Raw genomic sequence first — 25,938 nt, 5'->3', positions numbered from 1 at the left:
AGGCCCTGTCCCACACAGGGCTCACAGTCCAAGGGGAAGGGAGAAGGGGAATTGAATTCCCATTTTACAGATGAGGAAACTGAGGTCTGGATGTTTCTGGGGATTATTCCTGGCAAGCAGATTATTCTTTGCAACCATGAACCATTACCCTTCCTCAAAATCTGCCCCTAGATGAGAAGCAGCATGGCCTGGTGAAAAGAGTCCGGGCCTGGGGGTCAGAAGAATCAGGATTCTACTCCTTGCTCCTCCACTTGTCTGCTGTGTGACCTTGGGCAAGTCACTTCATTTCTCTGTGCCTAGATTGCGAGCCCGTTGTTGGGTGGGATTGGCTCTGTTACCGAATTGTACTTACCAAGTGCTTAGTACAGTGCTCTGCAAGCAGTAAGCACTCAATAAATGCGACTGAAAGAATGAACGAATGAATCATCTGTAAAATGGGGATTAAGAATGTGAGTCCCATGTGGGACAGGGACTGTGACCAACCTGATTGTCTTGTATCTACTCCAGCATTGAGTACAGTGGCTGGCACGTAGTAAGCACTTAAATAGCATTTTAAAGAAACAATTTAAAAAGTCTGCCTGATGGGCAGACTGCATATTCGACTTCCTCTAACATTCCCTGGCTTGTCAGTCAATCGGTGAATCATATTTATTGAGCACTTAGTGTGTGCAGAGAACTGGACAAAGCACTTGGGAGAGTATAATATAACAGAAACATTCCCTGCCCACAATGAGTTTTCAGTCTAGAGGGGGAGACAGACATTAATATAAATAAATAAATTACAGATATGTACATAAGTGCTGTGGGGCTGGGAAGGGGATGAATCAAGGGAGCAAGTCAGGATTCATTCACTCATTCAGTTGTATTTATTGAGCACTTACCGTGTGCAGAGCCCTGTACTAAACGCTTGGAAAGTACAATTCAGCAACAGACAGAGACAAATCCCTACCCAACAATGGGCTCTCAAGTCTATAAGGGGGAGACAGACAAAAAAAAACAAACCCAAGTAGACAGGCATCAATAACATCAAAATAGATAAAGAGAATTACAGATATATACACAGGATGATGCAGAAGAGAGTGGGAGAAGAGGAAAAGAAGACTTCAGTCAGGGAAGGCCTCTTGGAGATGTGCCTTTAGTAAGGCTTTGAAGGTGGGGAGAATAATTGTCTGTCCGATACGAGGAGGGAGGCCCTTCAAGGCCAGAGGCAGGACATGGGCGAGAGGTCGACGGTGAGATAGATGCCATCAAGGTTTGTCTTCCTACTGCCCCTACAATCACCCAACCCCAGGGGAGACTTTGACAAAACAAAGACCTGGAGAAATGATCACAGTATAATTAGTTTTACAAGACGAGCTGTTTTCTAACCTTAATATCAAGAATCCCTGCCTTCATAAGAGGGCCAACTTGTGTATGTTGAACAACCCAGTTGAAGGGAGGATTTTGACAGCACCACTGGATTTGTTAACTGTCTCACGGGAGAAAATCAATCAATCTTACTTAAGCGCTTACTGTGTGCATAGAACTGTGCCTTGCACTGGGGAGAGGACAATCTAACAACTAGTAGACCCATTCCCTGCTCAGAAGGAGCTTACAGTCTAGAGTTTACAGTTTGAGTTTCAAAAACTCTAACTGCCCCTCTTCCAGAGAAAAAATGCAGCCAAGTTCCCAGTTTGTCAGGAGATAAGAACCAGATTTTGTGGGGGCTGATTAGAAATATGTGGCTAAGTCCCTGGGGCGGCACCCAGCAGAAAATGATTCTGGGCATCATTCCACCTTGCCTGGAGAGAGATGGCCTTAATATGTTTATAGTGAAATTCCCATTAATTATCAGGCTCATTAGCAAAGAGCACCTTTTCCAGGGAAAATCAAGATAAGCTTTCTAGACGATCCAGTTTCATGCTATTGCCCTACTCTCAGGCTTTGATAAAACAAAGACAACATTTAGTCAGTGACCTTTTCTTTCCCCAAGGCAGGTTCCGATAGTGCTGCCTTTTATTCTCAATTACAGCTACAAGAGGGGGGATTGGAGATGCTTTTTCTTTCCTATATTTTCCTGCCGGAAATATTTGGGAAGCAGTGTTGCCTAATGGAAAGAGCGTGGGCTTGGAAGTCAAAGGACCTGGGCTCTTATCGCAGCTCTGCCACTTGCCTGCTCTGTGACCTCAGGCAAGTCATTTCTGTTATCTTTGCCTTCTTCAGGCTCAGGCTCGATGTCAGAGAGGTAAGCCCGGGGCTGCTTCCACTCTGGAGTCAACATTGGTGTCTGTTCTTCTCACCTTCCCACTCGTTGTGGCACCCCTCTACCTCCCCCCACCTCTCATCCAACACCACAGAGCTCCACACATAGAAATTCTGCTACCATAGGGCATCCCCGGGTTGCCATGCCAGTTTTTCCCCCATGCTTTCCCCTTCCCCTGCTCCAAACTGCAGTCTGAGTTGAGCTGTATGGTGCAAAGGGGCTTCGAGCCACGTCAGCTCTGTAGGGCAGAGAATAATAATGTTGGTATTTGTTAAGCGCTTACTATGTGCCGAGCACTGTTCTAAGCGCTGGGGTAGACACAGGGGAATCAGGATGTCCCACGTGGGGCTCACAGTCTTAATCCCCATTTTACAGATGAGGTAACTGAGGCACAGAGAAGTTAAGTGACTTGCCCACGGTCACACAGCTGACAAGTGGCAGAGCTGGGATTCGAACTCATGACCTCTGCCTCCAAAGCCCATGCTCTTTCCACTGAGCCACGCTGCTTCTCTGGAGATCCAAGCCCCTTGGTCAGCCCCATGGGCCAGAGTGAGCCCTGGGGAAGTGAAGAGGGAGCTCTGGAGCTGGAACTAACATGCTCCCTTCTGTCCCCCATCCCCTCTCACCTGCAGTGCACCCCAAGGGCCTGAACCGCTGCCACTCCAGACCAACTCGGCGGGGTGCCAGGGCCTCTGTGCTGCCAGGGCCTCCATGCCCACAGCCAGAAGCCCCAATCCCACAAGTCCCGGTGCCCGGTCCCACTGTCGGACCGGTTCCAGTGGCCCAGGACAACCACACCCTGCACAGGTGCACACATACACACCCAAGGGGGCCAGGCCCCACCTTCAGGCTGGCTCCAACGACCCAGGCCCATTGCCTTCTGCCCACACACACCTTGGGGCCCGATTCCACTGTCAGAGGAGCTCTAGTGGCCCAGGACTGCGGGCCCCTGCATGTGTGGACACACACACATACCCAGGGTCCAGTTCCACTAGTTCCACGGAGAAGCAGCGTGGCTCAGTGGAAAGAGCACGGGCTTTGGAGTCAGGGCTCATGAGTTCGAATCCCAGCTCTGCCACTTGTCGGCTGTGTGACTGAGGGCAAGTCACTTAACTTCTCTGTGCCTCAGTTCCCTCATCTGTAAAATGGGGATTAAGACTGTGAGCCCCACGTGGGACAACCTGATTCCCCTATGTCTACCCCAGCGCTTAGAACAGTGCTCGGCACATAGTAAGCGCTTAACAAATACCAACATTATTATTATTATTATCACTATCAGACCGGCTACAGAGGTCCAAGACCGCCACCCACTTCACTCACACACACACACACACACACACACCCTGAGGCCCAGCTCCACTGTCGGACCAGCTCCAATGGCCCAGGACTGCTATCCCCTACTCACACTCACAGACATACACACACACAGGGCCCAGGTCCATTATTAGACCGGCTACAGCAGCCCAAGACCACAAGACCACCTCCCCCTTCACTCACACACACACACAACACATATACAGGCACCCCGGGGCCCGGCTCCACCATTAGACCGGCTCCACTGTAGGCCCAGCTCCAGCGGCCCAGGCCATTGTCCCCTTCCCACACAGATTCTGACACCGAGATGACATGGCGCCTCCCCCAGCCCTGTCCCGGAGCGCAGCATGACGTCTTGTGGAGTCATGGCCCCTGAACTACACTTCCAACTCCTGCCCCGTCGCAGCTCGGGATTGACCCTAGAGCCCCGTGTTTCCCCAACCCCTTGGTAGGTTGAAGGTGATCTCCTGGCCATGTGGCTTCGAGATAGAGAATTCATGAAAGAGAGGGCAACCGTGAGAGGAGGGACCAGGAGCGATGAAGGGGAACCAGTGGCGACTGAGGGATGCCAACTTCCTACACGACCAATAGTGAGAAGCCCTGGAATCCGATTGACAGCTCGGGAACTAAAAATTGTTCGTGCCAGGGTGGATCATCTTCGGGAAGCAAAAGAGGCATGGACTGAGTCAGCCAGGGGTGGACTTTGCAAATCAACAGCTGTGTTAAAAACCCACCATGTAAACGCCCCATGCTAAGTGCCTGGACCGGCAGCCATGTGCTGAGACTTCATTCATTCAATCGTATTTATTGAGCACTTACTGTGTGCAAAGCACTGTACTAAGTGCTTAGGAGAATACAATATAGCAATACAACAGATACATTCCCGGCCCACAATGATATAGTCCCCAGTTCCTCTCCTTTTTACTGGCCAAGGATTCACAAGTTTCCATTTTCAAGTGGGGAAAGGAAACGTTAGCCCAGGATTCCTGTTCATAAAGAACACCTGTTAAAGCAAGCCGACCTGAGGGGGAAACGACGGGCCCATGGCTCGGGACTTCCCCAGACTCCCCACTGAGAAGTGACGTGATTCCACACTCTTCTCTCCCAGCCTTTTCTTGTTTCCCAGAGCGCATGTGGGGACCTCCTGATGCAGCAGCCTGCATCTTCCGGTGGGGACACGGCATGTGCTTTGCCTGCTCATTGGTCTGCTGGGGTTTCACCTTCACTGCTGGGCCAGTTAAATGTGGTGGGTGGTCAAGTGGTTGGGCCCTGAGCCACAGCCCCGGCTGTCTCCGCATGGCCATCCCGAAAGGAATGTCTTAGCGGCTTTGGGTACCCACACAGCCTCGTGGTCACTGTGAAACGCTGATGCCGGCACAGCAGGCCCCTCGGGTCTGAGTCATCCTGACCCTGATATGCTATCCTGGCATGGTGGATAGAGCACGGGCCTAGGAGTCAGAATGTCTTGGGTTCTAATCCCGGCTCTGCCACTCTGCTGCGTGACCTTGAGTAAGTCACTTCATTTCTCAGGACCTCAGTTCCCCCATCTGGAAAATGGAGATTGAGACTGTGAGCCCCATGTGGGGCAGTGTCTAACCCGATTTGCTTGTATCCACCCCAGAGCCTAGTACAGTGTCTGGCTACTGTGCTTAAAATATGCTACAATTTTTACTATTATCATTGGAACGATTTGTTCTGGCCCAGCAGGTCACGGCCAGCAAGAGGATGGCTCTCCTGGGGAGCGGCCTGGATCCTTTTCTGCTGCCAGCGTCCAGGGGTTCCCTGGTTAAGAAAATGCCATCCGTTCCCCCTTAGCATCTAGCACAAATAGGGTCCCAGCCCCACCCCCTAAGGGACTACAGTCAAACCAGAGACAGAGCAGACGGGGCAGTTGCGGAACCTAGAGAAGACCCACAGAGATTCAGGCATCAATCAACCAATGGCATCTTTATTGAGCACTTCCTGTGTGCAGAGCTCTGTACTAAGTGCTTGGGAGAATACCATACAACAGAGTTGGTAGACACATGCCCTGCCCACAAGGAGTTTACAGTCTAGAAGGGGAGACAGACATTCATACAAATATATTGCAGATATGTAAATAAGTGCTGTGGGGCTGAGAATGGGGTGACGATTAAGTGCTTAAAAGGTACAGATCCAAGTGCAAGGGCAACAAAAGGGAGAGTCAAGGGAAGTCAACAAGAAGCCTTGTTGACTTCAAAGCAGTTGAAATTTGCCCTCAAACACATTCAGAGACATCAGTGGGTCTCATGCCACCCCCAAGCCTCCACCCCCACCCCAAATCTTCCTGGCCAGATGATCTCAGAAAACATGAAAACGATAAAGCAGGGAAAAGGTATTGCTAGATGTGCACAAAAACAGCACTCAGTAAAGATTACTGATTGATTGATTGATTGATTTATTACTATAATAATAATGTTGGTATTTGTTAAGCACTTACTATGTGCCGAGCACTGTTCTAAGCGCTGGGGTAGACATAGGGGAATCAGGTTGTCCCACGTGGGGCTCACAGTCTTAATCCCCATTTTACAGATGAGGGAACTGAGGCACAGAGAAGTTAAGTGACTTGCCCACAGTCACACAGCCGACAAGTGGCAGAGCTGGGATTCGAACTCATGAGCCCTGACTCCAAAGCCCATGCTCTTTCCACTGAGCCACGCTGCTTCTCTTCCACTATGTCCCAGAAGGGGTTTGTGAGATATGTTTGGCAGGAGACTGTTGCTCATTTAGGCAGGAGAGAATAATACCTGCCTCTTCCTACCTCCCAAGGAGATTGTGAGGATAACAGAAGATCCCTGAGGTGAAAGTGCTGTGGAAAATAAAAGCATTAGAGAAAACCCTGCAGCTAGGCCTAGTGGATAGAACCTGGGCCTGGGAGTCAGAAGGACCTGGGTTCTAATCCCAGCTCCCCCACTTGTTTACTGTGTGACCTTGAGTAAGTCACTTCACTTCTCTGTGCCTCAATTGCCTCATCTGGAAAATAAGGATTAAGACTGTGAACCCTATGTGGGACAGGGACTGTGTCCAACCTGATTAACTTGTATCTACCCCAGTGCTTACTAAAGTTCCTGGCACATAGTAAGCACTTAACAAATACCATAAAGAAAAAGATAAATAAACGCACTAGTGAAAATCCAAGTTATGCTATGGTAAAGGCTGACTTTCTTTCCAGCACAGCTTTGGGCAGTAGGAGTAGCGATTGGAGCATTTATGGTACTTGTTAAACTCTTACTATGTGCCAAGCACAGTTCTAAGCCCTGAGATAGATACAAATTAATCAAGTTGAACACAGTCCCCATCCCAAATTGGGCTCATACTCTTAATCCCCATTTTTTACAGATGAGGTAACTAAGGCCCAGAGAAGTGAAGTAGCTTGCCCAAGGTCACACAGCAAACAAGTGGTGGAGGCGGCATTAGAACCCATGACTTCATGATTCCCAGGCCCGAGCTCTATCCACTACACCATGCTGCTTCTGATTATTTCATTTTATTTATTATTTATTTATTTATTTATTATTTATCATGTATTGAGTCCACTGGGTGCTGTGAAGTACAGAAGAAGGAAGTGAAATGCTCCTTTCCCATATCGAGTTTATACAATAAGAGGGGAGACAGACCCCAAAATATTTACAATGCGAGTGGTCAATATAAAGAAATGGAGCAGACTCATTCATTCAGTTATATTTATTAAGCGCTTACTGTGTGCAGAGCACGGTACTAAGCACTTGGGAGAGTACAGTAGGACAATAAACAGGCACATTCCCTGCCCACGATGAGCTTGCAGTCAAGATGGGAAGACAGACATTAATATAAATAAATAAATTACAGATAAATGACTGATGTATATATAACGAGTGCTGAGGACAGTGTAAATACTTTCCTGAGTGCAAGACGGGTCATCTCTGCAGCGGGCAGACCAGTAGGTCGTTTTTATCTCGGGAAACCCCATCTGCCGTTCTCGTGTTTAGGAGGCAGAGCGATCTCTAGCCCATGGACCTTCGGGGGGATCGTGACAGACTGAAATCCCCAGGAGGGATCGCTAGTTTTCCTGTTTGGCATTACAAAGCTATATTCTAGCGCCGCTGCAGACATGTAAACACACTGGGAAAACCCAGCGGCCCTTGCAGGCATGAGGGAGACTCACCACAAACCTACAAAGTGGCTTGGGTGTTGCCACTGTAAAACCCTGCTGATTGCAGACTGCTGAATATGCATTAACCAGGAGCTGAATGTCGGTCGGAAAAGGCTTGATCTCTGGGGCCACAGTCAGCTGCCTGCAGCGAGCCACTTTCTGCTCTCCCCTAGGCTCCTCACGCTGCTCATTTGACAATCAAGCAATCGATCCAACAGTTAAACAATCCATCCACAGAATTGATTGAATTGCCTGTTGCTTGCGGAGCACTGTACTAAGAGCTTGGTACTTAGTAATAAATGCCAAATTTATCATCGTTATCATTATCACTGTTTTTATTATTAGACCCTTCCTTCCTTCTTTACTCCCTACTTTCCTTTTTTTTCTGGCATTTGTTAAGGAAGGGCCTATTAAGCGCAGGCAGTGTACTAAGCGCTGGGGAAGATAAAGCTAATCAGCCGGTCACGGTCCATATCCCACATGTGGCTAACAGTCTTCATCCTCAGTTTACGGATGAGGTAACTGAGGTACAGAGAAGCCCGTCGATTAGACTGTAAGCCCGTCGATTAGACTGTAAGCCTGTCAAAGGGCAGGGACTGTCTCTATCTGTTGCCGACTTGTAAATTCCAAGCGCTTAGTACAGTGCTCTGCACATAGTAAGTGCTCAATAAATACTATTGAATGAATGAAGTGACTTGCCCAAGGTCACACAACAGATAAGTGGTGGAGCGAGGATTAGAACCCAGGCCCTTCTGATTCCCAGGCCCGTGTTCTATCCACTAGGCCATGCTGCTTCCTCTTTCCCTCCCTCTTTCCCTCTCTCTTCTCTCTCCCTCCCTCCTTTTCTCTCTCCCTTATAGAATCATTTACACCCATCCTCAATAACCAGGTATATATGTGGACTCATTTTATTTATTTGGACCACTTGAGTTGTAAAGATTTTTATATCTGTTTCTCTCAGTAGAACAGAAGCTCCTTGTGGGTAGGGAATGTGTCACTTCTTTATTCTGAACTTCTCAAGTGCCTAGTTCACTGCACTGCACCAAGTAAGTGCTCAATAAATACTTCTACTCATACTACTACTCAGTCAGTGAGTCAGTCGATTGTTTTCACTGAGGGCCTGCTTGGGCAGAGCTGCGCACATAGTAAGCACTTAACAGACATTTCATTTTTCATTTTCTATGGGTCCTTGACACGATACACCAAAAGCACAAAAGCATAGGAAGAAGCAGAAAAGCCCTCATTGATAAGGCCAATAACCCAACTGGTCAAGAATTCCAATTGAGAAGCATAATGGCCTATTGGAGAGAACACAGGTCTGGGAGTCAGAAGACGAGGATTCTAAAATCGGCTTCTCCATTTGCCTGCTGTGTTACCTTGGACAAGTCACTGCATTTCTCTGTACTTCATTTTCCTCATCTGAAAAATGGGGATCAAATATCTGTTCTCCCTCACCCTTAGACTGTGAGCCCCAGGTGGTATGAGGACAGTGTCTGGTGCCTGATCTGATTATTTTATATCTACCTCAGAGCTTGGTAGAGTTGTGCACCTAATAAGCACTTAACAGATAGTATTATTATTAATTGTCTGTAGGTCCTGGACATGATACACCAAAAAGCACAAAAACATGAGAAGAACAGGAAAAGCCCTCTAGATAATCTGGTACTAACAGGAACCAAATAAATATCTTCTTCCATGTCTCAAAAATGAGCAAAAGAGTCACTCATTCCAATTTAGATGCCCATGAGTAGGGACTGAAGTTCAAAGGTATTATCAGGTTAAAATAGCAGTAGTAGGAGTAGTAATAACATTCACTGAATGCTCATTTTTTTTGTTAAGCACTTACTATGTGCTAGGCACTGTATTAAGCTAATCAGTGTGGGCACAGTCCATGTCCCACAAGAAGCTCACAGTCTTAATCCCCATTTTACAGATGAGGTAATTGAGGCACAGAGAAGTGAATAATAATAATAATAATGATAATGGTATTTGTTAAGCACTTACTACGTGCCAAGCATGGTACTAAGTGTTGGGGTAGATACAAAGTAATCAGGTTGTCCCACTTGGGGCTCACACTTTTAATCCTCATTTTGCAGATGAAGTAACTGAGGCACAGAGAAGTTAAGTGACTTGTCCAAGGTCATAAGGGGCAGAACCACTTTGAACCACTGTATTAAGCACTTGGAAAGTGCCAAACCGAGACATGATATGTTCCCTGCCTATGAAGAGCTTATACTGTAACGGGAAAACATACAGAAAAATCTCTATAACTAGAGTAGTCAAGGTAAATAATTGAATAAATGTATACGTCAAAGTGCGGAGGACAGGTATCAATAAGGCTAGCTAAAGAAAGCATTTAATTCAGTGGGATTCAATACAGACTAATTTAGGCCATACAATCTCTCTCTATAGGGATATATATACACACATACACACGTAATATGTATATACGTGTGTATGTAACTAAACATATCCCCTCCCTTCAGGCTCGTATCTCTTTCTGCTTCCAGGACATCTCCACCTGGATGTCTGCCCGCCACCTAAAACTCAACATGTCCAAAACTGAGCTCCTTATCTTCCCTCCCAAGCCTTGTCCTCTTCCTGACTTCTCTGTCACTGTGGATGGTATGACCATCCTTCCTGTCTCTCAAGCCCACAACCTTGGTGTCATCCTTGACTCAGCTCTCTCATTCACCCCACACATCCAGTCCGTCACCAAGGCCTGCCGGTCTCACCTTTATAATATCACCAAGATCCGTCCTTTCCTCTCCACCCAAACGACTATCTTACTGGTACAGGCTCTCATAATATCCCAGCTGGATTATTGTGTCAGCCTTCTCTCTGATCTCCCTTCCTCCTGTCTCTCCCCGCTCCAGTCTATTCTTTATTCTGCTGCCCAGATCATCTTCCTGCAGAAACGGTCTGGGCATGTCATTCCCTTCCTTAAAAACCTCCAGTGGTTGCCTATCAACCTCCGCATGAAACAAAAACTTCTCACTCTAGGCTTCAAGGCTCTCCATCACCTTACCCCCTCCTACCTCTCCTCTTCTCTCTTCTACTTTCTACTCTTCTTTCTTTCTACTGCCCACCCTGCACGTTCCACTCCTCTGCCGCCCACCTCCTCACCGTCCCCCGTTCTCACCTATCCCGCCGTCAACCCCTGGCCCACGTCCTCCCGCTGTCCTGGAATGCCCTCCCTCCTCACTTCCGCCAAACTCTCTTCCCCCTTCAAAGCTCTACTGAGCGCTCACCTCCTCCAAGAGGCCTTCCTAGACTGAGCTTCCCCTTTTCCCTCTGCTTCCTCTGCTGCCTCTCTGTCCCCCCTTCACCTCCCCTCAGCTAAGCCCCCTTTCCCCCCTTTCCCTCTGCTCCTCCCCCTCTCCCTTCCCCTCCCCTCAGCACTGTGCTCATTTGTTCATTTGTATATATTTTTATTACCCTATTTATTTTGTTAATGAGGTGTACATCCCTTGATTCTATTTATTGCTATTGTTTTTGTCTGTCTCCCCCGTTTAGACTGTAAGCCCATCAATGGGCAGGGATTATATCTATCTGTTGCCGAATTGTACATTCCAAGCGCTTAGTACAGTGCTCTGCACAAAGTAAGCGCTCAATAAATACTATTGAATGAATGAATATGCATAGATATGCACATCTCCAGCGCTGATCTCTCTCCCTCTCTCCTGTCTCACATTTCCTCTTGCCTTCAGGACATCTCTACATGGATGTTCTCCTGTCACCTCAAGCTTAACATGTCCCAAACTGAACTCCTTATTTTCCCATCCAAGTTATGCCCTCCCCCTGCCTTTCCCATCACTGTAGACGGCACCACCGTCCTATCGTGATCTTGGTGTTATCCTTGACTTCTCTCGCTCATTCAACCCATATATTCAATCCATCACTAAATCCTCAAACAATTAAAGCAGTCACTCACCTTGCCCCTTCCTACCTCACCTTGCTCCTCTCCTACTAAAACCCAGCCTGTACACTTCACTCCTCTAATGCTAACCTTCTCATTGTGCCTCTATCTCGTCTGTCTCGCCTCTCATCCCTCTCCCGCATCCTGCCTCTGGCCTGGAACGCTCTCGTTCCTCAAATCCGACAGACAATGACTCTCCCAGAAATCAATAAGGCACATCTCCAGGAGACCTTTCCTAAGCCCCCACCTTTCCTCTTCCCCCACTCCCTTCTGTGTCACCCTGACTTGCTCCCATTGTTCTTCCCCCTTCCCAGCCCCACAGCATTTATGTACATATCTGTAATGTATTTATTTATATAAATGTCTGTCTCCCCACCTCTAGACTGTAAGCTTGCTGTGGGCAGGGAATGTGTCTGTTTATTGTTGCATTGTACTGTCCCAAGCACCCTCTCAGGGTCACACCTGGAAAGTTTCTAGTACTCTACCATTCTTGACTACGGGAGGAAGAGTCAAGCAGAGGCATATCCATTCCATTCCTAGCTTGGGCAGTGGCTAGTGAGTGGAAGGCAATCTGATACAAGTCAAAACTCACCCGTGCTGGGCAACAGCAGCATGGGAGAGAGCCGAGGGCGGAGACTCAGGTTTATTGCGCGGAGGGAGGCAATGGTAAACCACTTCTGGATTTTTACCATGCTCTTTCTGCTAGACCATGCTGCTCCTAGTGGGGCAGAATAGAGAAGCAGCATGGCCTAGTGGATAGAGGACGGGCCCAGGAATAGAAAGGACCTGGGTTCTAGTCCGGCTCAGCCACGGGTCTGCTGTGTGACCTTGAGCAAGTCGCTTCACTTCTCTGTGCCTCAGTTATCTCATCTGTAAAATGGAAATTAAGACTGTGAGCCCCAAGTGGGACATGGACTGTGTCCAACCTGATCACCTTGTATCTACCCCAGCACTTAGAAGAGTGCCTGGCACATAGTAAGCACTTAACATATACCATAAAAAAATAAATAAAATAAACGAACCTGCCCCATCCTATTCCTGCCCAACCCTCCCCTCCCCCTGCCACTTCCCAGGTTCCATATGATCATTCATCCTTCTGGTCTCTGTTCAAGCCATCAGCACTAACAAGAAATCTTTACATATACATAGGAAGACCACTGAGTGGCTGAATGTTGTTCTGAGTAGCAAAACAACATTTTCCTTGGCATTTTGTGATTAACCAAAACAATTGACTGTTTTATATCAAAAGGGCAAGAAGAGATCATATTTCAGCTACTAAACGGTAGAAATAGAGCCCTAAATTCCTCTTGTCTGATTAAACACTGCCCATCTGGGGATTTATGTTTGTTTTGGTACAAAATAAACAGTTGCAACAAATTTCTAAGCCAATAAGACTCAGACAGATAACAATTCCCTATTAAAACCAGCTTTATTTAGAAATATATTGCAAAACACAAGTCACACTAGCCAAAACACTTTTCAAATCTTCAGCAAATTAAATGACCTGAGGGGTAGCTGTCCACTTAATCCACCTAGGTCCGATTTTCATCCTAAGAACCCCATCTTTGGGCATGTCAAGCGTTAAGTGCTTAGTACAGTTCTCTACACAGAGTAAGCATTCAATAAATAGAATTGATTGATTGATTGCACCCTCTAGAATGGAACACAAAGGTTTTTTGTGGTATTTGTTAATCACTTACTATGTGCCTGGCAGTGTACTAAGCGCTGGGATAGATAGAAGATAATCAGGTTGGACATAGTCCCTGTCCCACATAGATGTCACAGTCTTAATCCCCATCTTACAGATGAGGTAACTGAGGCAAAGAGAAGTTAAGTGACTTACCCAGGGTCACACAGCAGACAGGTGGCAGAGCCGGTATTAGAACCCAGACTTGTGCTCTTTCCACCAGACCCCACTGCTACTCAGGATCAATAGAGGCCTGTCCATTGTCTGAACCAGGGAATTTCCATTGATGTTCAGCCTACCCTGATCAATCCGTCGAGGATATCTACTGAGCACTTTCCACTACCTTCCCTGTCTCGCAAACCCTTAACCTTGGCATACCCTCAACACATCTCCCACATTCCACCCACGTATTCACTCTGCTACCAAATTTTGTCAGTTCTATCTTCACAGCATCACTAAAATCTGCCCTTTCCTCTCCATCCAAATTGCTACTATGATCCAAGCACTCATCATATCCCCTTTGGACTACTGGATCAGCCTCCACATTCACCTTCCTGTCTCCTGTTTCTCCCAAGTCCAGCCCATACTTCATTTTATTGCCTGGGTCATTTTTCTAAAAAAATCATTCTATGCACATCTCCCCACTCCTCAAGAACCTTAAGTTGCTTTCCATCCACTTATGCATCCAACAAAAACTCCTTACTATCGGCTTTAAAGCACTCAATCAGCTTGCCCCCTCCTATCTTACCCAGCTGATTTCCTACTACAAGCCAGCACTCACACTCTGCTCCGTTAATTTCAACTTACTCACTGTACCTCATTCTCCTCTATCTTGCCGATAACCCCTTGCCCACCACCTCCCTCTGGCCAGAAACCTCCTCCCCCATCATACATAACAGACCACCACTCTCCCCACCTTCAAAGCCCTACTAAAATCATATCTCCTCTGAGAGGCCTTCCCTGACTAAGCCTTCATTTCCCCTATTCCCTCTCCCTTCTGCATCCCACCCTCAGCCTCAAAGTATGTATGTTCATACCTATAATTTATTTATTTTAATGTCTCTCTCCCCCTTTAGACTGTAAGCTCCTGGTGGGCAGGGAATGTGTCTTCAAACTCTGTTGCATTGTACTCTCCCAAAAGCATAGTACAGTGCTCTGCACATAGTAAGTGCCCAATAAAAGTATATATATGTATATCATTAATGTTTCTATCATAAAGAAATCTTCATTCAATCACCCTAGGATCATTCAACCTCTCTCACTGAAAATGCACTTTGAATGGTGTTTCGGGGGCAGCACTCAAAAAGACAAATCTGTCCGGTTTCTCTGGAATTGAGTGAGGCGCCCACCTGTCTCTGAGTCTTCTCCAAAGTGAACCCCAAGTCTCAGTGTCCCAGCTGAAATCTCACCTAGAACTTAATAACATCCCTGAGGTTTTTCTGATTTTCATTCCTTAAATAATCTTGCTTCCCTAATGGCACCTGGAAATAACACCAAATTATTCGTAGTCATAATTAATGTATAAAGTTCTCTTGCTCATCAAGAAGATTTAATGACAGGAGTTCCTGTATATCTAGTCCTGTGGAGTAGAAAGCAAAGTCCAAGTTCATTTCTCTACCTTGTCTCTAACGATGACGAATTAGGCTTTCAAAGACTGACCAGTTTTCCAATGAGTTAGAACAATAGCAGATGTCATTTTCCAATGGTTAATGGTCTTTTTGAAAACCCAAGTGGAGCAAAGGAAAACATTCTACTTTTGCTGGTTGGACAGGCAAACTAAGAAAGGTCTGTTAGGCTCCTGTCTGCAATTTTCTGCCCTGATTAATTACAAAGAGGGTTAATGTGTTTTGCTAGTTAAAAACATTCACTATTTAAGGCCTGTCACTATGTCAGAGCTAAGACGTTGTATATCAAAGTTAGGTCAGGAAACTACAGACTACAAAATGAAAAGTTTTTAGGTACAAAAGAATCAATGTTCGACCTTCACAACATCGCTAAAATCTGCCCTTTCCTCTCCGTCCAAACTACCACATTAATCCAATCACTTATCCTAACCCGCCTTGATTACTGGATCAGCTTCCTTGCTGACCTCCCAGCCTCCAGTCTCTCCCCACTCCAGTCCATACTTCACTCTGCTGCCCAGATCATTTTTCTACAGAAACGTTCAGGCCACATTTCCCCACTCCTCAAGAACCTCCAGTCATTGCCCATCCACCTCCAGCATCCAACAGAAGCTCCTCACCATTGGCTTAAAAGCAGTCAACACCTTGCCCCCTCCTGCCTCACCTTGCTACTCTACTACAACCCAGCTCACACTCTTGGCTCCTCTAATGCTAACCTTCTCACTGTATGCCTTCTCACTGTATCTCGATCTCCTCTATCTCACCACCGACCTCTCATTCACGTCCTGCCCCTGGCCTGGAATGCCCTCCCTCCTTAAATCCTACAGGCAATGACTTTCCCCCAATTCAAAACCTTACTGAAAGCACATCTCCTCCAAAAGGCCTTCTCTAATCCCTCTTTTCCTTTTCTTCAACTCCCTTCTGAATCACCCTGACGTGCTCCCCTAATTCATCCTCCCTCCTAGCACTTAAGTACATATCTGAAACATTTATTTATATTAATGTCTGTCTCCCCCTCTAGACTGTGAGCTCTTTGTGAGCGGAATGTGTCTGCTATATTATTCTACTGTACTCTCCCAAGTAATAAGAATAATAATGTTGGTATTTGTTAAGCACTTACTATGTGCAGAGCACTGTTGTAAGCGCTGGGAGAGATACAGGGTAATCAGGTTGTCCCACATGAGGCTCACAGTCTTCATCCCCATTTTACAGATGAGGGAACTGAGGCCCAGAGAAGTGAAGTGACTTGCCCACAGTCACACAGCTGCCAAGTGGCAGAGCCGGGATTCGAACCCATAACCTCTGGGTCCCAAGCCCGGGCTCTTTCCACTGAGCCAAGTACTTAGTCCAGTGCTCTGCACACAGGATGTGCTCAATAAATATGATTGACTGACTGACTGACAGACTGTGATGCTCCCCGCCGGCCTCCCCGCCCCACCACCATCCTACTGATTGAGTAAAACTTGCAAATTCATTCTTAAGCTTCTCTGTCATGTGTTTTCCCTTCCACTGCTCCTTGCAAATAAATTCACAAATCAGTCCCAATTAGCATACTCATTGATTCCATCCATAGAAATGAATCCACAGCATCAAGCTGCTATTCAGTGGCTACTTTGCTGGTGATGATCCAGTGGAGATAACGTACTTTTTGTTTCTGACTGACAAGCAAGCAATGGGAGCTGGTTAAAATGTATGTGTGTGAGGGTGTGGGTGTGTTTATATATGTATGTCCCAGAAGCTGTATGTGACCTGATCTTCCTGTCTCTACCCCAGTGCTTAGAATGGTGCTTGACACCTAATAAGCACTTAGCAAATACCATAATAATAATAATATTAATAATAGTAGACACCCTCACTTCCCATTTAAGTCCTTCTTAAGCACACAGGAAAATTGACCACTCAGACTTCTGAAATTTTCTCCAGTTGTGGAATTAAATTATGAGCTCCTGAGTTCACTGATACCCTGACTAAAATGATGGATTTGGAAATTGTACTCCCTAGAACCCTTTTAGAGAGACAGGAAGGTCAAGCAGAAAGGGCAGGGGACTGGAATCGATCCATCAATCAGTGGTATTTATTGAGCTGTTCTATACACAGTAAGCGCTCGATAAATAATAATAATTTTGGTATTCCTTAAGTGCTTACTAATTGCAAAGCACTGTTCTAAGCACTGGAGAGGATACAAGGTGATCAGGTTATCCCACGTGGGGCTCACAGTCTTAATCCCCATTTTACAGATGAGGTAATTGAGGCATAGAGAAGTTAAGTGACTTGCCCAAAGTCACACAGCTACCCCTGATTGGTTGACTGATTAATTCACTCTGGGCAGATCACACTACTAAACACATGGGGGAGTACATGAGTGGGAGAGTAAGTAGACGTGATTCCCGCCCTCAAGGAGCTTGCAGTCTGGCTGAGGAGAAAGACGCTAAAATAAATGACAGAGATTAAAGATATGAACCTAAGTGCTATAGAAGTTCCGGAGTAGGAGACGAGTACTCAAATGTTTAGGAGATGCAGAAGTGCTTACGCTGGCAGGAGGGAGGGAAGCAGAATGGGGAGAGAAAAGATGACAGGCTCTGGTGAGGCAGAAAGCAGGTTTCTGGCAGATGTGAAGGAGGAGTCAGAGAATCTGGGTTCTAGTCCCAGTTCTGCTACTCACTTGCGGGGGCACCTCGGGAAAGTCACTTGGCATCTCTGGACCAGTGTTTCTTCATTTTGTAAAATGGCAATAATAGTGCCTTCCACCCTCTAACTCACAGGTAAGTTGTGAGGGCAAAATGTACTCAGTTAGGGCATGTGACAGTGCTTGGGAAAGATTTAAAATACTCTATATATTCAAGGTGCTATTATTTTAGGGAAATGGTTTCTTGCAGCTGCATCCTAAAACTCCAGTTATGTCTCCTCCATCTTGGGAGCAGTATCTTAAAAAGAAAAGAGCTACACTCATATTTATTTACACCTGCAATGGTTTGCCTTCTCAAGAAATGTGTTCATGGGATCTACAATCTGTGTTGTCTAAGTGAAATGTTACTAAACAAATTTTGCTTTGATGATTTTCCATAATTCTATCACTATAGGCCTTTGATCATGTTTGGATGGATTTGCAGAAGGAAGTGGGAGAAAAGGAAATGAGGGCTTAGTCAGGGAAGGCCTCTTGGAGGAGATGTGCCTTCAAAAAGGTACTCAAGGTGGAGAGAGTAATTGCTGTCGGATACGAAGAGGGAGAGCGTTCCAGATCAGAGGCAGGACATGGCGAGATGTTGGTGGCCATATAGACAAGGTTTCCTCTAGAAGGCCTCCCCTAATCTCTAATCTGCCTCCCCTGATTAGACTGTAAGCCCATCATTGGGCAGGGATTGTCTCTGTTGCCGAATTGTACATTCCAAGTGCTTAGTACAGTGCTCTGCACATAGTAAGTGCTCAATAAATACTATTGAATGAACGAATGAATGAATTTTCACTCAGGGTATATTTATTTCTATCAGTTCAGTTGGATAATGGATTTCTCAAGTAAAACAAATTCTATCTGTCCTCACAGTGATTTTTTCCATGGTTTGCAAAATCAATCCAATTTATGGAGCACTTACAATGTGCAGAGTACTGTACTAAGTGCTTGGGAAGGTAATAATAACTGTGGTATTTGTTGTGTTTATTATGTGCCAAGCATCGTACTAAGCATTGGGGAAAATACAAGATAATCACACTGTGAAACAGTTCTTGTCCCACGCCGGGCTCACAGTCTGAGGGAGAAGGATGGGTATTTCATGTTCATTTTTCTGAAGAAACTGAGACAAAGAAAAGTTAATAATAATGTTGGTATTTATTAAGCGCTTACTATGTGCAGAGCGCTGTTCTAAGCGCTGGGGTAGATACAGGGTGATCAGGTTGTCCCACGGGGGGCTCACAGTTTTAATCCCCATTTTAAAGATGAGGTAACTGAGGCACAGAGAAGTTAAGTGACTTGTCCACAGTCACACCTGACAAGTGGCAGATCCAGGATTCGAACCCATGATCTCTGACTCCCAAGCCCGTGCTCTTTCCACTGAGCCACGCTGCTTCTCCAAGTGACTTGCCCAAGGTCACACAGGAGGCAAGTGGCAGATCTGGCATTAGAACCCAAGTCCCTGACTCCAGTGTTCTTTCCACTAGGCCATGCTGCTTACAGTGGCATAAAGATGCAGGGCTGGAAATTTAGACCTCTGAAGTAGTGGAAAGAGCACAGGCCTGGAGTCATAAGACCTGGGTTCTAATTCTGGCCCCACCACATACCTGTTGTGTGACATTGGACAAGTTTCTTAACTCCTCAGGCCTCAGTTCCCTCAACTGCAAAATGGGGATTCAAACCATGTTCTCCTTCCCACTTGGACTTTAAGCCCCGTGAAGGACCTGATTATCTTATATCTACCCCAGTGTTTAGTTCAGTGCTTGGCACATAGTAAGTGCTTAACAAATACCACAATTATTATTACAATTATTATTAATTGTCTAGAGGACTGTGTCTCTGAAGACATGTTGGAGCTAGGGAGGGGGGCCCAGACAGGTAGGGAGAGACCGGCAATATGATCCCCATTTTGTAGGTGAGGAAACTGAGGCTCATACAGGCCCTGAATTAATATTATTCACAACAAACATCTATCCTGTCTGCTTAATTAAATATTTGGGAGTGAGTACCTCAGTGAGCTTTCTGCTTATCTCCTTTTCACTCTGGGTGCAACTCTTCAATCAAAAGAGTATCTATTGAGCAATTACTGTGTGCAGAGGATTGTATTAATTGCTTAGGAGAGTACAATAAAGTGAGTATTTTTAGTAATAGTAATAGTATGTATTAAGTGCTCACTGTGTGCAAAGCACTGTACTAAACACTGGGAACAAGTACCCAAGTGAAAATTAGACAATATCCCTGGCCTTTAAGGGGCTCACAATCTGAGACTAAGGGGGAAAAGGGACTGGCAACCGATACAGGAGGAGAAACTAAAATGATAAAAGCACAAAATGAAAATAAAAGATGAGGACAGGTATAAATACAGAATAAAATAAAATAAAAGCTGTAATGTATAGACAATCCATTCATTCATCCAGTTATATTTATTGAGTGTATTTATTGTGCAAAGCACAGTACTTAGCATTTGGGAGAACAAAAAACAGCACCTAGTATTCCCAGGCAGTCTCCTATCCACGTACTAACTAGGTCTGATCCTGCTTAGCTTCCGAGATCAGATGAGATTGGGTTTATTCAGCATGGTGTCCCTGACTTCAAGCAGTTTGAGATCTGAGGGGGAGGAGTGATGAGAAAATAATTTACAGGAAGGGAGAAACTGAGTCCAAAGATCTGTACTTAAGTGCAATGGGGTGAGAAATAATCATAATAATAATTATGGTATTTGTTAAGTGCTTACTATGTGCCAGGCACTGTACTAAGGGTGGATATAAGCAAATCGGGTAGGACACAGTCCCTGTCCCTCGTGGGGCTCACAGTCTCAATCTACATTTTACAGATGAGGAGACTGAGGCCCAGAGAAGTAAAGTGACTTGCCCAAGGTCACACATCTGACAAGCGGCACAGCTGGAATTAGAACCTATGACCTTCTGGCTCCCAGGTCCGTGCTCTATCCACTAGGACATGCTGTTTGTCTGAGTACTCTACTGTTTGGGTGATGTAGGAGTGCAGAGTGTTACTGGGGGAGGGGCAGAAGGCAGGGAGCTAAGAGATTAATTACAAGTCCCACTGCTCCACTAGCTGGCTTCCAGCTTTGGTTAAATTTGAGGAATCATTAAGTATAAGCTTTAGGTTCCCATGTAGACAGCTCTCCACGTTTCTTCTCTCTTCAAATTTTCTTCCCTGCCATTCATTTATTTTAGTGTCTGTCACTCCCGTTATACTTTAAGATCCTTGAAAGCAAGGATCCCACTGACTTTATTGTACCCTCTCAAGTACTTAGTACTGAGCTCTTCCAACAGGAGGAGCTCAAGAAATACCTCTGGTTGATTGACTGATGTCATTGATGATGATTTTAATGGTGGCGATGATGATGATAGTAGTGGTTCATTTCTTTGGATCCCAAATGTCCCAGTTTAAAATTTGACCTTCCATGATTAAAGTCTCTATATTCCTGGTTATGCCATCCCCCAACCCAGCTCAGCACTGATGGATAAAAATAGTGAAGTGACTTGCCTAAGGTCACACAGCAGACAAGTGGCAGAGCCAGGATTAGAACCCAAGTCCTCTGACTCCTGGGCCCCATGCTCTATCCACTGGGTCATTCTGCCAAACATTTCATAGGTGAAAGAGAAAGAGTGCTGATACAAATGCTAAAAACAAAAGTAAGTAGTTTAGCGAAAAGAACAAAAAACTGACATTCACCTGAGTGCCAAGAGGTCAGAGAGGAGCAGTATGGCCTATAGTTCAGAGAACATGGGCTTGGGAGTCCAAGGACCTGGGTTCTAATCCCGGCTCTGCTGTGTGACTTTGGGCAAGTCACTTCACTTCTTTTTGCCTCCGTTACCTCATCTGCAAAATGGGGATTAAGACTGTGAGCTCCATGAGGGACATGGACTGTGTCCTACTTGATTAGTTTGCATCTTTATTCATGTTAATGTTTGTCCCCCTTCTGGACTGTAAGCTTGTTATGGGCAAGGAATGTGTCTGCTTATTCTGTTGTATTTTCCTCTCCCAAGTACTTAGTACAGTGTTCTGCACATAATAAGCTCTCAGTAAATATGATTGATTGATTGATCTACCCCAACACTTAGTACAGTGCCTGGCACACAATAAGTGCTTAACAGATAGCATTAAAAAAATTGAAACAGAGTATAAGGAGATGTACAGTGGATCCTTCACTAGTGAAAGTTTTTCAACATCATCGTCATCGTCGTCATCACAGCAATTATTCAGCACTTACTCTGTGCCCAGCACTCTGTTAGGATACAAGCAAACCAGATAAGAATTAAGCAATGATCAGAGACAGTTACAGTAACCTTTATACAAGTGGGTCTAAGTATATAACAGAGCAACACCATACACTCAAAGTGTTTGTGCTGTTTGGTGCATGTCTTAAAAGGGCAGGGTTTTGTCTCTTTGCTTGCTTAGAGGAATGGACAAATGATAAATAGGAAATCTGTGGGGCCAAGTTCAAGTGAATGTTCCTTCAAGCTTTCTTCAAGCACTTAATTTCTAAGTCACTTGGAACAACTCCAAAGAATTTGGGACCTTTTTCTGAAAAAGAACATGCATGCTTGCAATTCATTGTGGAATTCTCCTGGAGGCCTTTCATTTTTCACCATCTGTCACCTCTCCAGCCACAGGTCCCTTCCTTCCATATGCCTCCCCAAAACAGGGGACCTTGGGCCAATGGGGAAATGAACAGGGATTGGGGTCCAGAACTGGAAAATAGAAGAAAGGCAGGCTGGAAGTCAATCAGCTTCACAAGAGATGTGTTGGTTTAGATGGATGATCCACTCCAAAAGAAAAGCCAATCTTTCCAACTGCCCCATTTTATCCACAGAGATGTAGCATTAACTAAATAGAACAACATAGGTCTCTGGGTTGATTGTAGACCATTAAAATTGACTCTATCTACAGGTCACCAAACAAGGCTGGCTTGCGCTTTTTCTCTCTCTCCCTCTCTCTCATTTTCTGAAACAACATAGCCTAGTGGAAAGAGGATGGGCCTGGGAGTCAGAGGCTCTGATTTGTCATCTCGGCTCCTGCACTTATCTGCTGAGTGACCTTAGGCAAATCACTTAACTTCTCTGGGCCTCAGTTTCCTCATTTGTAAAAATGGGGATGATTCCTGTTTTCCCTACCGCTTTGATAGTAAGCCCCATGTGGGACAAGGACTGTGACTGACTTGATTATCTTGTATCTACCCTAGTGCTTATTACAGTGCTTGGCACATGGTAAGTGCTTTAATTGATATCATTATAGCGAGGCTGCATGATTCAAGCTCATGTCCATCCTCCTGTCTTGCCTCTAAATGATGGGAAAGAACAAGAAAAAAAATCTGTAATCAAGGTTATCCCTTCTCTGCTGAAGCCATGAGAAAGCAGGGAAGACCGCCCAAGATCATTTCCTGCAATTCAGTTTTTCAGAGATCCAAAGTGAAATCACTTACTTTCTCGTTTCATTTTTCACCCCATGATGATTTTTGTACACTTTTACTTTTTCACCCAGTAATTAAACAAAGGTAAAATGCTGAACTGTTGCATCTATATTTTCCAAAAAGTGCATGGAGAGGTCAGATGGAAGGAGACTGATGTGCTATTGAGATCTTAAACATGCTGGTTTGTTTTTGTAACCAGTGTATAGGCTGAGCCATTCCATTCCAAAGCTATCTGTATTAATGTTGTTAACAGTCTTTTCCACCCTATTTCAATACTTAAACATAAAAGAATTTCGTACCAGAGTTGGGGGTTTTGTGACTTTCAGCCAAGGTTATTTATCACAATCGAAATCAATTCGGGAGTACAAATAGCCCATACCAGAGTATCAAAATAAATTCCTTTCAGATCGCAGTGACTATGTAGAATCCTCACACTGAACAGTTTTAGCTCTGAGGTAGGCCTACCTTTTTGGAGGGCCAAAGAATTTACATTTGACTGAGTTTAAAAGGGAAAAAAAATAAATGTAGCCATCAAAATATGAGAAGACATTTTTTTAAAAAGCATCACCAGCCATGAATTCCACCGGTAACACCAAGCCTCAGTGCTGCCATACGGTTCTGCTACCTAGGCAGTGCACTAGTCAGTCAGTCAGTTAATCGTATTTATTGAGTACTTACTGTGTGCAGTGCATTATACTAAGCGCTTGGGAGAGTACAATGTAACAATAAATAGACACTTTCCCTGTCCACAGTGAGCTTACAGTCTAGCAGGGGAGACAGACGTTAATATAAATAAATAAATTACAGATATGTACAGAAGTAGTTTAGGGCTGGAATGGGGTATGAATAAAGAGAGCAAATCAGGGTGACACGGAAGGTAGTTGGAGAAAATGAAAGGAGGGCTAAGTCAGGGAAGGCCTCTTGGAGGAGATGTGCCTTCAATAAGGCTTTGAAGGTGGAAAGAGTAATTGTTGGCTATGAGAAGTCTGTAATGATGCTTATGCAGGTAAAGAAGCAGAAGAGAAAATCAGGGGGTCAATATGGATTTGGGCAAGGTGATAGAGTGTGGTTAAGAGTTGCTTACCAACTTGAGAGTCTATAAAGCCAATGTACTGTCCAATCTGTTATAATGCTGTGAGATTTGTACCTAGTACAGAACAAAAATCCAGTTTCTTAAGAAGTTTCATCAGTGTCTGTCTACACACCCTACTTAATTGGCATGGCGAAATTTTATCCAGGCGAATATGGTTAAACTGCTGACATATTCTATTCAAAATGAAGGATGAATGCTTACAAACATGGTCCCTTTTATTAAAAATTCACATAAACTATGCTATCCTGGAATGGTTGAACCAAATCGACCCAGCCAGAATTGAGTAAATACATAAGGTCAAAGAGATAGAAGAACATTTTTCATTGCAAACGAAGAGTTCTCCAAATTTGGAAAAAAAAAACTTGTGTAAGACTCTGTTGTTAGAGGAAAATCGAAAAGAAGGATGTCTGCACTTTAATTTGAAGAATAAAAGCAGATTTTAGAAAAACCTCAATTCTCAAAGAAAACATAGCTCTTTGATAAAGCCAAGTTGAAAGTGGCCCACATCAGTTCCAGGGCAAGATGCTACATTTCAGACCAAAGAAATCAAACCGTGAAACAACATACAATTAAGTAAATAAAACTAAAGTGCCTCTATTTAGAAATTATCTTTTGTATATTTTTGTTCAAACAGGAGCACTTTTGCAAGCGAACATTCCTTTTGGGGAATAGAGTTTTGATGATTCCACAAACTTTGAATCCTCCGCTAGCCTGTTTGCTCTGCAAGGAAATAATTCCGTACTTTACAGATTATTTCACATTTTTGGAAGCAACAAGGTTTAGTGGAAAGAGAATGGATCAGGGAGTTGGGAGACCTGTGTTATAGTCACAGTTTACTTTCTCTGTGACCTAGGGCAAGTCACTTAACTTCTCTGGGCCTCGGCATCCTCATCTGTAAAATGGGGATAAAAGGTCTGCTCTCCTTCCCTCTTAGACGATGAACCCTGAGTGGGATAGGGACTATGTTCCATCTGCTTATACTGTATTCATCTCAGTGCTTAGGATAGTGCTAAATACCATGATTATTATCATTATTAGATTTTCATTTAGGCTGCCTCAAACATCTGTATCTGATGGTGTAGCTGCAGACCAGATGCTCTCCCTCATTTCGTGGGGCCCTGAGGTTTCACCTCTGTCTGCTACAAGGCCCTCCTCCCCTACCCCCGCCAAAATCTTCCACAGTTGGAATCAAGTGGAGAGCCCTGAGTGTTTAAGAGGCTGAAAACTCTCCCAGCATACACCTTGAAGGCTATGGAAGAGCGTCGTTACCCATGGGGAATGTGAATGGCAACAGGGCTTCGGACCAGTCTGTCAATCATATTTATTGAGCACTTACTGTGTGCAGAGCACTGTACTAAATGCTTGGGAGAGTACAATGTAATAATGATGGTATTTGTTAAGCGCTTACTATGTGCCCAGCACTGTTCTAAGCGCTGGGAAGGATACAAGGTGATCAGGTTGTCCCACGTGGGCCTCACAGTCTTAATCCCCATTTTACAGGTGAGGGAACTGAGGCAGAGAGAAGTTAAGTGACTTACCCAAAGTCACACACAGCCGACAAGTGGCGGAGCCAGGATTCGAACCCATGATCTCTGACTCCCAAGCCCGTGCTCTTTCCACTGAGCCATGCTGCTTCTCCAATATAACAATAATATTAACACATTCCCTGCCCACAACTAGCTTAAGGTCTAGAGGGGGAGACCAAAGCACAACCCGGCAGGCACGAATCTGTAGCCCAACGGAGATAGGAGGGGAAGAGCATGGGGTAATACCAAGGAGTCGATGCCATCAACACACCAGAACCCTGTC

General features: G+C 45.1%; 1 non-coding gene and 1 pseudogene across 1 annotated transcript; one reads left to right on the top strand and one right to left on the bottom strand.

Moving 5' to 3' along the window:
* Window positions 1-12,069: 12,069 nt before the first annotated feature.
* LOC114807151 lies at window positions 12,070-12,207 on the top strand. The gene has a single exon (XR_003755204.1). It is a non-coding gene; the product is annotated as a small nucleolar RNA SNORA7 (small nucleolar RNA).
* A 7,866-nt stretch (window positions 12,208-20,073) lies between these two features.
* Window positions 20,074-20,192, bottom strand: LOC114806646 (annotated as a pseudogene).
* Window positions 20,193-25,938: the final 5,746 nt, after the last annotated feature.

The sequence above is a fragment of the Ornithorhynchus anatinus genome, chromosome X1 (assembly GCF_004115215.2).
Source record: "Ornithorhynchus anatinus isolate Pmale09 chromosome X1, mOrnAna1.pri.v4, whole genome shotgun sequence".
NCBI lineage: Eukaryota > Metazoa > Chordata > Mammalia > Monotremata > Ornithorhynchidae > Ornithorhynchus > Ornithorhynchus anatinus.
Note: the sequence above shows the minus strand (reverse complement) of the source record. Positions and strands in the feature narration are given on the sequence as shown.